We start from the raw sequence: 15,517 nt of genomic DNA, 5'->3' as shown, positions 1-15,517 counted from the left end.
ACTGGCTTCTTAAAAACCTTGACTCGAAAGTGGCATCTACCACTTGTACCACACCTGCTCGGCTGCAAGGAAGTCTGGAAAATGTGGGACCTACAGCTCTCCACCTCCGTCCCATGGAAGGGAAGACTTGACTTAGGTGGACAGCCAGCCACCCCTGCCACACAATGACGCAAAACTGATCACATCACTTGTCATTCTACCATTGATGAAGGTGTTAGTCTTTGCAAGACTTACAAAAGCCGTTTTTGAGCAACTGCCTGTGGAAGAGCACACCTAGAGCTATTACTTCCACACTTCTAAAACGGAATTACAGACACCACCAGCCATTTACAAGTTTAGCTAATCATCCAAACACAGAATCCCTGGGTCCTACCGGTGGAGACACGGAGAGATCCTGATTCAGAAAGCCTGGACTAACACAAGAGGCCAGAGCAAGACAGCCATCCACTAACCTTGGAGAGGGCTCGCACTGGAAAGCAAACATGCTGGCACCCTGATTTGGACTTCCAGCCTCCAGAACTGTGAGGAAATAAACTTCTGCTGTTTGCCACACCCCCCCAAAAAAACTCTGGGGTTGAACAAAAATCTGTAGTTTTAAGGATCTCCCTGGGTGATTCCAATGAGTCAGATTTGCTTTAAAGTCTCTCTTACCTTAAAAATAATATATGTGTGTGTATAGTGTGTATATGTGTATACATGTGTATATATATATTGTGTGTGTGTGTACATACATACACACATGCACACACACCCGTATACCTAACACTCGTTTCCCAGACGGAGCGGAGGGGCACCGGAGCTGGGACAGGGGGAGAGGGACAGGGGAGGCGGGAAGGAGAGTGAGTGTGCTATTCGACACGCAGGGCTCTCACACACGGACGCCAAACCCGCTTGCCGGCATCACAGTGCACCACGCAAAACTACTCTGGATGCCGCTGGAACCGACACTGCCTTCACCCACCCCGGCACTCCTGGGGCGTTCCATACCGCCCACGTGGACAACCCGATCATGGACTATGGAGACTCTTAATGAAAACAGTTTGCTCTCCTTTTCTGAAAGACTGTAATTTCTACTACCTTTCCTTGAATGATCTAAATTTTCTAGGCTATTTTTAAAAGTACATTACCACCTTAGTTTAAATTCTAATGGTTTTATAATTATACGCACTCCTATAACTGTGATTGCTCATTCCATATTAACTGATCCAATAATTGCATATCAAACTCTGATCCATAATCCACAATCAGCAGAGACCGCAAGTGAACGGCGCACTTTGAAAGAAGAGGTCTGTGGCCTGCTCTGGCTCTAAAACACAGCTTCCATTTGGTCCACTGAATGAGTGACCACCGTGCTGGGCCGTGGTCGCACTGGATACTGAACCGCTCTTACTCCCACTGGGTCGGCGTCTTTTCCCTACCAGGCTTCTCATTGCCCCACCTGCTTTTATTTAAAACTAGGTGGGTGGTAAAACAGAAGTATGAACATCGAGCATACGGAAAAGCACTCAGAACTGAGACAGATTACCCAGCTTTAGCAGATACAGCTGAAACTGGACGAGCGGAAATGCCCACAGTCTTGTCTTCGGAGACCTGGTCCCACAGCTGCCTGTAAGGCACCTCTGACCAGCACTGCCCGCATCTGAAATGCAGATGTCCCTGCTCCGCAAGGATGCTTGCTGGCTGTTGGCTGCTGGCTTCCCAGGCAGGCGCTGACTTTGCTACAAAGTCTGACATGACACAATTAGATGCTTGACAGTTCTCATGGTTTAGACAATCTCAGCACTCTGAATACAAACAAAAACAGGGGTGCTATTTGGCTCCACAAGACATGCAATTTGACTTAGAACTTCCAGAACCACATTATTATTTTCCTGTACGTGTTAAGCTTCAAGCAGTGACTGCCCTACCATGATGGTTTAAAAAACGTGCATTTGAGCCAAACTGAGGACAATTGCCAGGAAGCAAGACCTCCGATGCTCTGGAGAATGGCAGCCTGCCACTTCTTTCATGCATCTGAAACTAAGGAAGATTACATGAAGGTGGGAAAAGCAAGGCGGACAGACAGCAGGACAGGTAAGATTATCTGCTCTCTTCACGGTGGGTGGTCATGCCTTCCAGGGGTTCTACTGGCAATTCCAGGTGTGCTAACCCACACGCACAGAAACAATGGGCAGGACCTGCTAAAGGCAAGGGGGAACCTTGACTAAAGAAGTTGCAGGCCTAAGGCGTGACTACCCACCCTGACCTGGCCAGTGAGGAATTTATGATCAGATAATCCCATGAGGTTTCTGTCCAATCACTTTTCCTCCAGTTTTTTAAAATGTTTGGTAGATTAAAAAAATAACTGTAATATGTGCAAGGTGTCACATAATATAACAAACCTGACTGTAAAACACGGTTTCATAAAATAAATTCCTATCCTCGAAGTCCCTCTTGGTGTGCGTATCGCCTTCCCTCTTCTCACAGGGCTCCCCACTAACTTGAATTTTGTTTGTAAAGCACCTGTTTTCTTTATTACTTTACCACATCTGTATTCCAAACAATTTACAACTTTGTTTTGCATTTTCCTAAACTTTAAAAAAACAAATGGAAAAATACTACATGCGTTCTTCTGGAATAAGTATTTCTCCTAACAGTGACATCCCTGCCACATGCCCTCAGAGGCGCAGTCCGTCCATCTCCCCGGCTGCAGCACACTCAGCTACGGGCGCGCACAGCAGTCCGTCCGTCCTCCCGGGGCCCACACTGCTCCCAGGTTCTCCGTTCACAAATGGGGCAGCCGCTTTGGGAATGCATGCGAGTCTGGAGGCACTGGAGTACTGGAACTTCCTTAGGGCCGGAGTTTGCCACTTTTAGCATCCAAGCACCTGGACAGCCTGCTGAGCCGGAAAGCTAGCCCATTTCCCAAGTTTCTCCGTTCAGCTGGTCTGGGGTGGGACTCTAAAATTTGCATTTCTAACAAGCTCCCTGGAGATGCTGGCAACAAGATTGAGAAGTACTGCTCTAGGATAAAGACTTAGGGGGAGGGAGGGAATTATTGGGTCAACGGGCACGTGCATCTTGAACTTTACTGGTTAATTCCAAAGCTATTGTACCAATTTACACCCCCATCTGCTGTGGAAGCATTCCAGCTGTTTCCGACCCCCCAAACAGACTTCTACACTGTTGCCAGCTAATGTGTGTGCAACTGTCCACCATTCTGGTCCCAATTTGCCTTTCCCTGATCACTAACCACACTGAGAATTTGGGCACTCAGGTTTCCTGTGGGGCAGGATGCCTGTTTGGGTCATTTGCCCATGTCTGTTGTTAGTGCTTTGCTGTTGGTTACCCTTCTGGACACTTCTCTTCTATCAGCCAGGAGCACTAGAGATGCCTAATTCTCACCTGGGACTGTCTGCTCACGTCCTTGGTTTCGTTTCGCAAACACAAGCGCTCACAGGCGCTGTCAGACATGCCGATCTTTTCCTTTCCGGTTAGTGCCTTCTGAGATCTGTTTAAAAACCTCCCCTTACATCGGTCCTGCAACCACTGCCCTACACTGTCTCCCCAAACTGTCATCGTTTTGCTTTCGCACTTGAGCCTCTGATCGCTGATTTCTGTGCATGATCTGAATTAGAAACACACCCCACTATCAAAAAGCCTCCTGTTTGTTAAGGGCCACAGATCTCACCAACTGTAACTTTAGGAGGATACGAAAAGTGCCCCGAGTAAAATACTGAGTAGATGTTCAGTTTACTGAGGTTTATTCTGCTCTCTCACTGAGGCAAACAAAAAACTGGAAATTTTCAATGTGAAAGTTTGGAAGTTATTAGAAAATTAGATTATGATCCCCACTCCACCACATTCCAGGATTACTACTTAGAAACATCCAAAAAAAGAAAAACCCACAATTTAGTCTTATTCACAAAAAGAGTTAAGCATTAGAGAAAGTGTGGGGAAGGGCATTCTCAATTACACTGGTCGAGCTATAAATGTACAGAACCTTTCTAAAGAGTAATTTTGCAGTATCTGTATCCAAAGCCCTAAAACACGTTCTTGGAGCTATCGGTGACTCGTCACATAAGTCGTCCTCAGGAAGTAACTGGACAAAACGTGTTTCAGGATATTCACTATGGTGCTCTTTCTACCGGAAAGGGTGCAGACCAGCTGGTGCCCAGCAGTGCGGAGGGGCCACCAGGGCGCCCGCGGGCGCAGCACCCTGCAGACAGCGCTGTGGGTCCCTGTGCAGAGACGTGCACGACAGCCAGGGAGCTTACGAAAGCAGGTAGCAAAATGCGCATGTGACACACAACACACACTTATGCACAAATGTGTACTGAGTGTCCTGTGTGTGCCGGGGACCAGCCGGTCCCTGGTGAACAAAAAGACACCGATTCCCTGCCTCGAAGGAGCTTACAAGTTTGGGGGGGGGGGAACAGACTAGAGGAGTATCTTCCAGTCTGTCTCCAGGTGGGAGAGTAAAGGCATAAACATTTTGAAAATAGAGGCAATTTATACATGTGTATATGTAGTAATCCCGCATTTCATCAGCGTGGCCCAGAAAGAGAACATAGCAAGCCCATGGGCTAGCAAGTGGGGGAGCAACTCCTCATGCAATTGCCTTGTGAGCAACTGAAGAGGATTCACCTTCTGCAGAAATGCCCCAGGGAAAAGTTTAAGAAATTCAGTTACGGAGAGCAGCACCTGGGAATGCAGATGTGAGATAGACCGCCAAACCACGGCAAAAAAAAAAAAGTGGGGCGATCCGCTTCCACTGCTGCAAATTCAAAGCCAAGACTGACAGGGGATCGAGGACAAGTTCTCGAGCAAATAACTGTTCTTCCAGGGCCTTCTCCTGGACCCTCCCCCGCTACGTTTGGGTCTGACAAATAATGATGAAGCCTCCCCAGATAAAAAGTAGCTCGTGGCCAGGGTCAGGTTCAGGGGATTCTGAAATTACATGTTCATTTTTTTTAACGTCAGCACCGAACCCAGTGAACCTAGGAAGCTGATTCATTCCAATGGCAGAGATGGTCACTTTGGAGAACAGAGAGATGTCAGAAACCACCTCGATCAAGAGCTCCAAGGTAACACGCACCAGTGACACGCACACATCCTGGTACAACACAGACACAACGCTGCTGTGGCGTGTTTACCAAAAAAGGTTTCGCCTCCTGTAATCGTGAGGAAGATCGGACACGCCCAGACCAAGGGAGAGTCTACAAAACAACCGAGCACGACTGTTGAAAATGTCTTCAAAGAAAAGCCTGAAAGGAAGTGCCGCAGGTTGGAAGACACTAATGAGACCCGATAAGGAAGCGCAATGTGGGACGCTGCGCTGGCTCTTGGGCTGAAGGGAGGGACTCAGTGGCGAAACGCCACTGAGGACGTGAGATTCATTTTGCCAACCGCCTGGCCGCAGAGACAGCGCTGCGGCTACAGGAGACACTCGCAAAAGGGCTGGGCGAGAGGCTGTGCACACCACTCTCCAGGGGCTACTTGTGCAACTTTCATTCTAAAATTATTTCAAACTTAAAAGGTATTTTTTAATGTCTTTTTTATTCCTCACCTGAGGACATTTTTTCATTGCTTCTAGGGAGAGAGGAAGGAAGAAAGGAAGGGAAAGAAACATCAATCGGTTGCCTCTAGTACGAACTTTGACCGGGGATCAAACCCACAGCCTAGGCATGTGCCCTGACCGAGAACACGCAGCCTGTGGCTGCGGGACAGCGTTCCAACCAACTGAGCCACACCCACCAGGGCCAAAGTAAAAAGTTTTTTAAAATTTCAGATGAATGATAAAAAGGTGTAAATACCACTCATTAACATAAAAATACATTTTCTCCTCCAGTGTTTCTACTGAAAAAAAATCCCAATAATTACAAACAAGGCTTACACTGGAATAAACTGTAATTATTCAATAAAAACCTACAACTGAGATAATCTAGAGAGCAGAGTAACTCTCCTAGGGCACTGAAGTCTCCTCAGATAAATGACCCGCCGTATTTTCTCCCTTACTCTTTTTTAATTCAACTTACATTTAACATCTACAATGGGCACGTAACCGTGCTAGGGCCTCGTAAGATTTTGATATATAAGAAAAGATAATGTCAGCACACAAAATACAGAACTGTATCAAGAACAACGCTGGAAGCGATTTTTCACTGCTATGCGATCCAGCAGCAGATCTGGACGTCCTTGTCAGCCTCCCCGTTGGAAAGACTGAGGACCCTCACTGCTCAAGCACGTCCCTTCAACAGTAACACACTTCTGACCTCTAGAATGATCTCCAAAAGTTGTCCTTACGAAGGTCAAAATGACTCTGAAAAATCCTCCACTTCTGCCCCTTTCGTCATCTGAGCACTTCAATGTCGGCGCATTACTACTATTTGATGAAAACCTGACTCTCTGAGTACCAGGAGGAAGGTGAGGCCAGCATAAACCCACAGAGGTTTATTTACTCTCTTCTTATGAGAGCGAAGGCAACATCACGGAAGGCCACATTTCTCAAAGTATGGTCTCAGCTGGTAGCTTCGACAGAACCCAGGGACTGTCAGAAATGCAAATTCTCAGTCCCAGCCCACAGGCCCCCAGGGAACCCTGACACACCTTGTTTGAGAAGCACTCTCGAAAGAGCAGGAAGGCCAGCCTGCCTATCAGGGGGCTGGATTCTAATCCTGGCTCTGCCAACTAATCCCTGGGACGGATTTGCCACTTAGCTTCAGTGGGGCTCAGCTTCCCCACCAGAGGATGAGGGGCTGGAAGAAGTCAAGGCCACAGCCCTTGCGCCCTCACTGGTGAGTCCTTCGGGGCGTGCATTCCCATGGGGCCTATGATGACTCACCACACAGTTCTTTCATCGAAATGTAGCTACTGCAGTTTCTTCACCCATGGGTCTTGGAATCACACTATCTAAAATAATTTATTATTTTAAAGAAAATGGTGTCTGCTTTAGTAAAAAGCTATATAAAACGCTAATCTTACAGTTTCCTATCCAGTGCTGTATCAAGTCTATTTTGGAGGAATTCATTCCACATCACAGAAATTCGAAGAAACCCACCCACCCCAGACTGCAGGGTGCCCCTCCAAATGCACAGGTGGAGGCCCTAACCCCCACTGTGGTGGGGCTGCAGGCGGGGTCTTTGGGAGGTGAGGAGGTTTAGATGCGATCTTGAGGGCTGGCTCCAAAGACGGGATCAGAACCCTCACGAAAGGAAGACAAAGCAGAGTCCTCTCGTTGTGGTCCCAGGAGGACAGAGCCGGAAGGCAGGCATCTGCAGGCCAGGGAGAGCCCTGACTGGGAACCTGCACCCGGCTTGGTCTCGGACTCCTCCACCTCCAGGACCGAGAGAAAGAAGTGTCTGTTTTTTCAGCCAGCCAGGCGATGGTGTTTTCTTCCAGCAGCCCCAGGAGACGAAGACGCTCGCTCAAACATCCCCTCTAGTGTGGGAACCCAACCCAGACCCACGTTCAGAACAGAGTTCCTGGCCTCACAGAAAGAACGTGTGTGGCAAGACCACAGAAAGGAATGCACACGTATGAAAAATAAAGAATTTTAAAATGTATGGATCTAGACATTTCCATCACTGCATAAGGAACACAGCTTCATTTAATCTCCTATTAATGGATGTAGAACCTGGGATTGTTCTCACAACCTGTGATATCGCAGAGGAGACGGGGGGATCACATGAGAAGGGTCTGTTTTATAAAAGTTAGGGGTCTCCTCTAATCAGGCCGGCCTAACCAAGCAGGTCTCCAGCAGGCTCTCGCCATCCCTTCCCCAGCAGGCAGACACACTGTCGTCTGTGTTCCAAAGTCTTCGGTTCAGCGCTAACGTCATTTATGTTGCCTGTCTCCTCGCCCAGACCTGGAAATCCAGGAGGACAGTACGTTCCTCTCCCCTGCACCTAGAAGGGTGCCTGCTTAAAGCAGGAACCAATGTTTAAGTGGAGCCACTTTGCTGAGTACCAGTGACACTGTCCAATCTGCAGCTTTTCTGTAAATCTTAAATCGTCCGTAAATGTGGTTGGTTGGTTTTTTAAAAGGCACCAGCAATAGTTAACAGCAATGATCACAACTGTCTTAGGTGGTACGCAAGAAGACAGCTACTAGAGAGCTCTGCCTCAGTGTTTTTCGGACGTGCCAGTATGATTTTGTAACTTCACTTGTAGCAAACTTGAAAACAGACTTGAATCCTGACCTTAATTTTAGTTTTGGTCAAATTATTTGATCTGGTTCTCATTCGGCAAAAAGGGGAACGGCAATCCCTCCAAGGCTGATGTGCTAACTGAAATAGTGTGTATCTGATGATCTCTCCTAATGGTGTTCTAACCCGCGCACGTGAGTGCCCTTCCCTGTATAGACCGCGTTCCGACGGGACAACGCCCCACCGTCGAGCACGTGCACACAGTAAGGGGACCCACTGACACAGGCGTCAAGTAAAACCTCAACCACTATTAGGGATGTGATCACCTACAAAGCAGAGAAATCCCATGTGTGTGTTTATGGACGCCCACCCGCCAACATGTCCGATGCCCGAGCTCCCAATGGAATAAACAGGCTGTTTCAAGAGACACGCAGCCAACAGGGGTCAGCAGCGCGGGCACCCGGCTCCCCTAGACTGCAGTCCCGAACGCGGCCGGCGCTCAGGACCAGCTGGCCGGAGGGGCCGCGGCGCGCGCCCGCGGGGACCAGCAGCACCGCAAAGACAGAGGCGCGCGGCAGCCGTCAGTCCCACTGCAGACTGGGGGCGGCGAAACCTCAGGGGCCGCGGCCCGCCCGGTCTCGGTCGCAGGAGGAGGCAAGGGTGGCGGCGGCACAGTCGGGGCGGCCAGGAGACCAAGTGGGAGGCGGCTAAGGAAACCGCCGCCCAGACTGCGACCAGCACCTGGGCGGCCCCGCGCTGGGGCGTGTATGTGTCACTCTCGGAGCGAGCGGGCGGTAAGAAGCGCCCAGACCGCGGGCAGGGGCGCGCGGGGCGCCGCTGCGGCGTTGACAGCCCGGCGCCGCCGGAAAACCGAAGCCCCGCGGGTGCGCGCGGCCTTCGCGGGGCTGGCAGGGGAGGGCGAGCGCGGAGGCCGGCGGCGGCGAGGACCGGCGGACGGCGGGCGCGAAAGGGGCGAGTCTGGGCGGCGCCGGGAGGGACCGGCGAGCGGGGAGGGGCGGAGGCGGGGGGAAGGGGGAGGAGGAAGAGCGAAGGGCCCTGGCGGGGCTCCCGGCGTCCAGCCGCGGGCGCCCCGGCCCTCAAGCCACCGCCCCCAGGCCCCGCGCTGACGCTGGACGGTCCCCGCCTCCAAACCCCCCGCCCCGGCCAGACAGTAACTTACCTGTTTGCCGACAGGATCGCCCCTGCTCGCCCCTACGACTGACTCCTCCGGCTCACCGTCTTCCCTCTGGGAGGAAGGGGTGGGACTTCCTGTCTTTCCTTTGAGCGACTTCCGGCAGCTCCCAGATTGTCTCCCTTGTGGACCGCTCGCAGGACAGTAAAACCAAAAGAACAGGATCTCGGGACTGGTTTAGTAAAACCCACCTCATGTTACCTTTTATTTTGACCCGAACGGCCAACGGGCCCGTGTGCCGTCTTGATTTCAGTACATCAGCTCTTGCCGGAAGTCACTCGGACAGGAAGCCGGAAGTCCCACCCCACCCGGGGAGGAAAACGGAAGGCCGAAGGAATCAATTTAAAGAAGGGGAAACAGTCGTCAAGCGTCAAGGCTGGCGGTGTCAGACCCGGGAGGGCTACCAGAGGTTTACAGAGGGACCCCGAGCGAGTTCCTCCCGGCCATCCCACCGTCGCCGCCCGCCCCTCATCACTCCATCCCTTCGCCCGCCCTCCACAGAGAATCCCGAGGGCAATGCAGGAGAAGCGGACGCGCTCCCGAGGAACGAGGGCCGCAAAGGCCTGCCGGGCACCCGGCCGCTGCTCTTGGCCTCGACGGGGCCCGAGGGATGCCCGGCGTTTCTGGGGCCCTCACATGTACAGGATCGAGATCTTTCTGCTGAGCCAGGCGCGTGCGCACCTCCAGCTTAAGAGAAAAGTCCCGTGACAGCAAATTGGGGTCCCTTGCAGTCAGTCCGAAGGGAGCCACGAGCCGAGTTCTGAGGCAAAGGAGCCCAATGGGGGGTTCAGTTGGGCAGAAAAGGCTGAAAACGCCGTGGGTGTTTAAAACGTTCCTGCGTGGACTGTTCGTGAACGTTAACGGCGCAGGGTTGATGGGAGGAAGGAAAGGCGGCCCCTGGGCGCCCTGTGCCGCACAGCCGCGGGGCCTCGGGGCCGAGCCTGGGCTCTGGGAACCCAGACCCAGCTCGGAAGACGACGCCGTCTCAGAGACGGCCGCTGTGTCCCACGGGGGTTCCGTACCTTAACAGATGCTCTGTTAAGTAATCAGAACTGTAATTAGGATGATAAAAGTCAACGGGATTTTGAGATAACGGCCTTATAATGGTAGGGATAGGCTTCTACCCAAAGTTCGCAAGGCCAGTTTCAGCTCAGGGCTGTTTTCATCCGAACGGTGAGCATGAGGAACTCCTTGCAGACCTTATCGGACTGAATTTTCACTGAACCCCAAACGCATTCCCGGGTCTTCCACGGTAGGAAATGCAACTCAGTAGCATCTGCCGCCCCAAGATCACACAGCTAGAGAAAGTCGGGCTTGGCTGTGAATCCGCGGCGGCCTCTCCCGCTCCACCAGCCGGCGCCATAGGCCTTACAGGTGGAGAGAAACGTGGAACAGGCTTCTCCCGCCGGCGACCAGCTTGTCAATGTGGCATTTACTTCATTAACCAACTTTTACTGGGTGCCTGCAGAATGAAAGAGAAGTAAAAGTAGATACTGTCTTCAGAGTCCCTTTGAAAGGTGCTTAAAATTTACTTGAAAATGTAGTGCTTGTTAATACAACCCTTTCCTACTTAGGCAGTGTTGTTCTTCTATGGCCAGGTGATAACATTTCCCAGCAAGCACAGCGGCCAGCACAGCTCTCCCCGTGAATGAGGTGTTGGGTGGGTCTTCGGGTGATGAGTCTTGCCCCCGCTCGCCTTGGGGGTGTAGTTAACAATTTCGTCTTTGAGCAGTGAAATAAGATCGGAGTTTATTTTTCAGTTCCATCACCCATTATTTTGCTGAGACAGGACCTTTTACATCAAAACATGACCTTAGGGAAGTCAGTTGAACTTCATTCTCATGTGTTACATTAGTCATTTAGGGTGACGTTCCCTGCTTTTGAAATTGTATTAAGAGAAGAGATTCCACAGTGTGTGAGTCAGCCCCGGCCGATGCTCAGGGGCCAGAGCGTCGCCAGAAGCTCCAGGGTTGGGGGTTCCATCCCCAGTCACGGCACACACGGGAAGCAACCAGTGAATGCACAAGAAAGTGGAACAACAAATCGATGTTTCTCTAAAACCAATCAAAAATAATACATTTTCCAAATCCTGGTAATAGGGTCTGATATGAAGGACTTTGTTCCATTGGATAATACTAATAATGGCTCTTGTTTATTAAGCACCCACTCTATTTCATGCATTGCTGTAGAAAAACCCAAGCATATAGGGAAATTTTGATAATGTTCTGTAACTTGCTAGGGAAATTGATAAATACAGAATCTGACACAACACCCCTTTTTATGACAAAATCGTAAGCATGTGATTCTGTCACAGAACAATATCACACTCAAGCACACCGTACGACATTTTAACTGAAACGTTCAAACGAAAACTATGAATGATTACACCATATTCCTACCCTGCCCGCCACGCGCAAGCAGGACTTCTGCCGGACCCTGTATGTAAATACATATACGCACAAAAAAGAAAACCCAGGGTTATTAACTTCAAAAACCCTATAAAGTTCACATATGCTATGTTTACTATATTTATATTACATATAACTTTATGTACATAAAGCCTTGGGGCTTTTTAAAAATTATCCCCACACCTGTGTGTAGCCACAGGACAAGCATTTTTAGTTTGGTTTCACAGGGTGGCTGTAAAGCAAGAGTGGTCCAATGTTTCTCTAACTTGTCTGCATTTGAAGGGGTGGAGGGAGGCCCCACAGGTGGGAGGCCAGGCAACTTCTCTGGGCGGAGATGGCACACCAGCCAAGTGTCGGGTGTTTGTGCGAAACTCGTGAGTCCCTGGGGTGGCCGACACCACGGTTTTATTCCTCCCAGTGACTGGACAGAGCTTACGGACCCCCTGCCATTGTGGGAGCTCCAGGTCCCACCACTTTTCTCTGACATTCAGCTCCACCCGCCCCCACCCCCACCACCAATCATCTTCCAACTCCACTCTCCGCTTTGGCCGATGTTCTTTATGTTGCAGACAAGTTTTCTTAAAGCACTCGTTGTCCTTACACCTGTAGCTAACGCGTCCCCCACCACCATAGACAGCTCCAAGGGGAGGATTTTTATCGGGTAATACAAGTAACTCTCTGTGTTACAGTTTTACATGCAGTGATCTGTCCTCATAAACGTCTCCACAACACTCGAACCCAAGCTGGAGCCCTTACCAAGGGATGTTGATGGTGCCCCCTGAACTGAGGGTTACCCTCAAACCCCTCTGCCACAGAATAAGAAGGTCTAGGCTATAGTTCTTTCTTTAACCTAAAGGAAGTTGCAGAATTTTGACACTCAAACATTGTCAGTTCAAGTGTGTGCAATGCCCTCTCTGCTTCTTTTTGCGCAGCTACCCTGCCCGTCAACAATTCTGGGGAAGGAGAGAGAAGTGGCCGATGAGTAGGTAATGCTGACATTTGGACCAGGGGAACCGTGTGGAATTTTAAGGGAAGATAACGACAGCCACACATGACTGGTGGAAGAGATGGTCTCAACCATTCAAATTGTCACATTTATCCTGATACTTCTACCATAAAAAATGAAAGTGTACCTCAGCATTATGAAGAACTCAAATTTCCTAATACACGTCGATAGGTTACTGCCTTCGCTGTGTTCAGGTCTGCCCTCATTCTGGTCCTTAACAGAAGTAAATGTGGGCTGGAACAGTGGTCACTGTTCACTCCTCAGAGAGCCAGCTCCGTTCTGTTACAATAGTACCATCTCTCCCACAGGCAGCTTCCATTGGTCTGACCAAGGACAGTTTTCCGATTTGGAGGGCGAAACTCAGCAAAGGACCCCTCTGAGCCGAGTCCGATGTGAACAGCGCGCCTGGTGAAGGCCTAAGGCTGTCAGTGCGCCCGGCAGCCCGGTTGGACCTCAGGCAAAGCCAGCCCGGCTGGGAACATTCTACTCACATCAGGCCGGAAAAAGCCCTTCTGCTGCTGGTCAGGTTTTCTTGCACCTGCCCCGAGAAGCAGCTTAAACGGGACAGAAGGGGTGCCACCAAGTCTACCGCTGTGGCATTCTAAGCGTATCATAAAAGAAAAACTCAGCAAAAGGTTTCAAACTTCATAAATAAAAATGTGTATACTCCCATATTTGAGGAAATAAAGCAGTCAGATTTACATCTTTTTCTAGGTATTCGTCATTTTTTCCATTAGATGATGAATCATAAACACTTTTATAATAGCGGGTTGGGAAAATGAAAGGAAACTGTATGAAAGAAGCTACACCAGCTCCGTACATGCCAGGCATTGTGCTGGAACCTTAGACACACTCTCATATAATCCAGTAGCCTCTCTACATGGGGTGTTATTTTCATTTTACAGATAAGAAAGAGGATGCCAGTTCTCTGGCTCAGTCCCCGTTGGGTAGCGGTGGGGACTGTTCCCCCTCTCCGCCGTCCCAAACTCACTCTCACACAGCGATCGCCCCTTCCAACCTGGCCCTGTGGCCAGGGCGTAGTCGCAGTGAAGAGGCTCCTTCGGAGGAGGCTGATGTCCCTGTTCTTCCTTCTCTTGACGGCCAGTAACACACGCGGGACTCCTCTGGATGTTCTACGTGACTCACTGAACTACTTTTTTTGTTTGTTTTCATTCTTTTTTTTCTCTCAGACCTGCAGGTTGGATCATTTCATTTGGTCTATCTTAGATCTTCCCTGATTCTTCTGTCTCTTCAGGCACCTGTTAAAAGCAGCTAGTGATTTTTTTCCTTATTTCTCTCTGGTTTAGCTACATTTTCTCTTGATTATGAGTCATGTTCTCCTCTTCCTGAAATGTCAAGTATTTTGATTTGCGTCCTAGACATTTGCATACCAGGATGTGGCGGTTCTGGATTCGGCCGTGTTCCCCTGGTGAGACTGGCTGGTCTGGGTCTGGTTTCAGCAGATGGTCTCGGGGCTGTACTCACGCCCCCTCCGCCTCTGCTGGGAGGCTGACATCCGCCTCCCACGTGCCTCGGTCAGAGGTCGTCCGGAGACTGCCGCAGCAGCTGTAGGATTTGGGGGTTCCCCTGTGACTCCCCGGAAGCTCCGCGCCCTCACTCTGTGCTGGCGCAGTAGGCCTGCGCTCTGCCGTCCAGTTCTTCATGGACTCCTTTTTTCGGTCATAATTATGAAAAACTTGAGAGGGAGCATGGGTCATTTTGGGTGACTAATTTACTTTAACCGTGTCCTTTAATGAAGTGCTAATGTCCTTTAAGTTGGAACTTTCTGTCACTGCAGTCAAATGCCTGCCTATGGTGACAGTGACAGTGACAGTGACAGTGCCCCACGAACACCGAACCGCCCACACTGGAACTTCAAATCTAAGTTCTCTTTGAACGCCTTTCAGCGAATCTCCATGTGGGAGGTGAAGTGATTTAAAACTTCGTATTTTCTGTTACAGTCAAAGGCATAATTTCTATGACATCCTTTCTCATTCTGAATAAGAAATCACCCTAGAATAGTGTTTTTAAATATAATTTTTCCACATAATGACATCTTGTTCTCTTCAATCTCCCCACATTTTAAAAGCTCAGAAGCGCTTATTTACTTCTGTAACAGTTAGGAAATGACAGTCATCACACCTACCATCCACCCTCTGTCACGTCACGCTGGGGGAGTGGGAGGGAGGGGAAGAGATGGCCTTGCTTCAGAAACTCTGTATTTCTGTTCTCGCAGTTCATCCATTGACGGAGCGTTTGGATGGCTGCGCGAAGCGCCCCGCCCAGCCCCCCGTCCACCCCAGCGTGCCTCCTGGAGGGGAAGTTCTTTTCTGTTCAGTGAGGGGGAAGATTCTCCTTCTCATCTGGTAAAAAGCCGCATAGAGTCGCACGGAGATGCTCCGGGGTTCGCCAGTGCAGGCGCCGAAGGGAAGGGCCACCTGCGGCCTCCGTGTCAACTTCATTGCTTGTCATGAGCGGTAGGGCAGACAGACGGAACCACAGGTGCACTGCCACACAGGCAAACACCTTATTTCATCTTGTATAATCAAGACTTCAAGTCATTATTCAATTTTTTAGCTATCATATGTATAGTTAGTTCAAATGAATTGAAAAATAGCATTAAAAATAATAGATGACATTGAATACATTTAAAGCTTGATACTTAAAATAGTATAACACTGTCCTGGCCGGGTGGCTCAGTTGGTTGGAGATTCGTCCCTGTATTACCAGAAAGGTTTCAGGTTCAAACCCTGGGCAGGGCACAGACCTAGGTTGTAGGTTGATCC

At 50.0% G+C, this 15,517-nt stretch overlaps 1 protein-coding gene and 1 long non-coding RNA gene across 4 annotated transcripts in view; one reads left to right on the top strand and one right to left on the bottom strand.

Annotated features, from left to right (window-relative positions):
- ZNF407 (zinc finger protein 407) overlaps positions 1-9,416 on the bottom strand; it is a 311,190-nt gene extending 301,774 nt beyond the window's left edge. For both annotated transcript variants that reach the window (XM_024580703.3, XM_053913458.1), the window contains exon 1: positions 9,306-9,416. The gene's annotated coding sequence lies outside the window, so the exon portion shown is untranslated. The remainder of the gene's footprint in view (positions 1-9,305) is intronic.
- Positions 8,564-13,432, top strand: LOC123478734 (uncharacterized). Of its 2 annotated transcripts, XR_006654039.3 has the most exons (3): positions 8,564-8,919; positions 12,658-12,925; positions 13,040-13,432. It is a non-coding gene; the product is annotated as an uncharacterized lncRNA (long non-coding RNA). The 2 variants fall into 2 exon arrangements; XR_011650491.1 differs by having other exon boundaries at positions 12,658-13,432.
- Positions 13,433-15,517: the final 2,085 nt, after the last annotated feature.

The sequence above is a fragment of the Desmodus rotundus genome, chromosome 10 (assembly GCF_022682495.2).
Source record: "Desmodus rotundus isolate HL8 chromosome 10, HLdesRot8A.1, whole genome shotgun sequence".
Taxonomy (NCBI): domain Eukaryota; kingdom Metazoa; phylum Chordata; class Mammalia; order Chiroptera; family Phyllostomidae; genus Desmodus; species Desmodus rotundus.
Note: the sequence above shows the minus strand (reverse complement) of the source record. Positions and strands in the feature narration are given on the sequence as shown.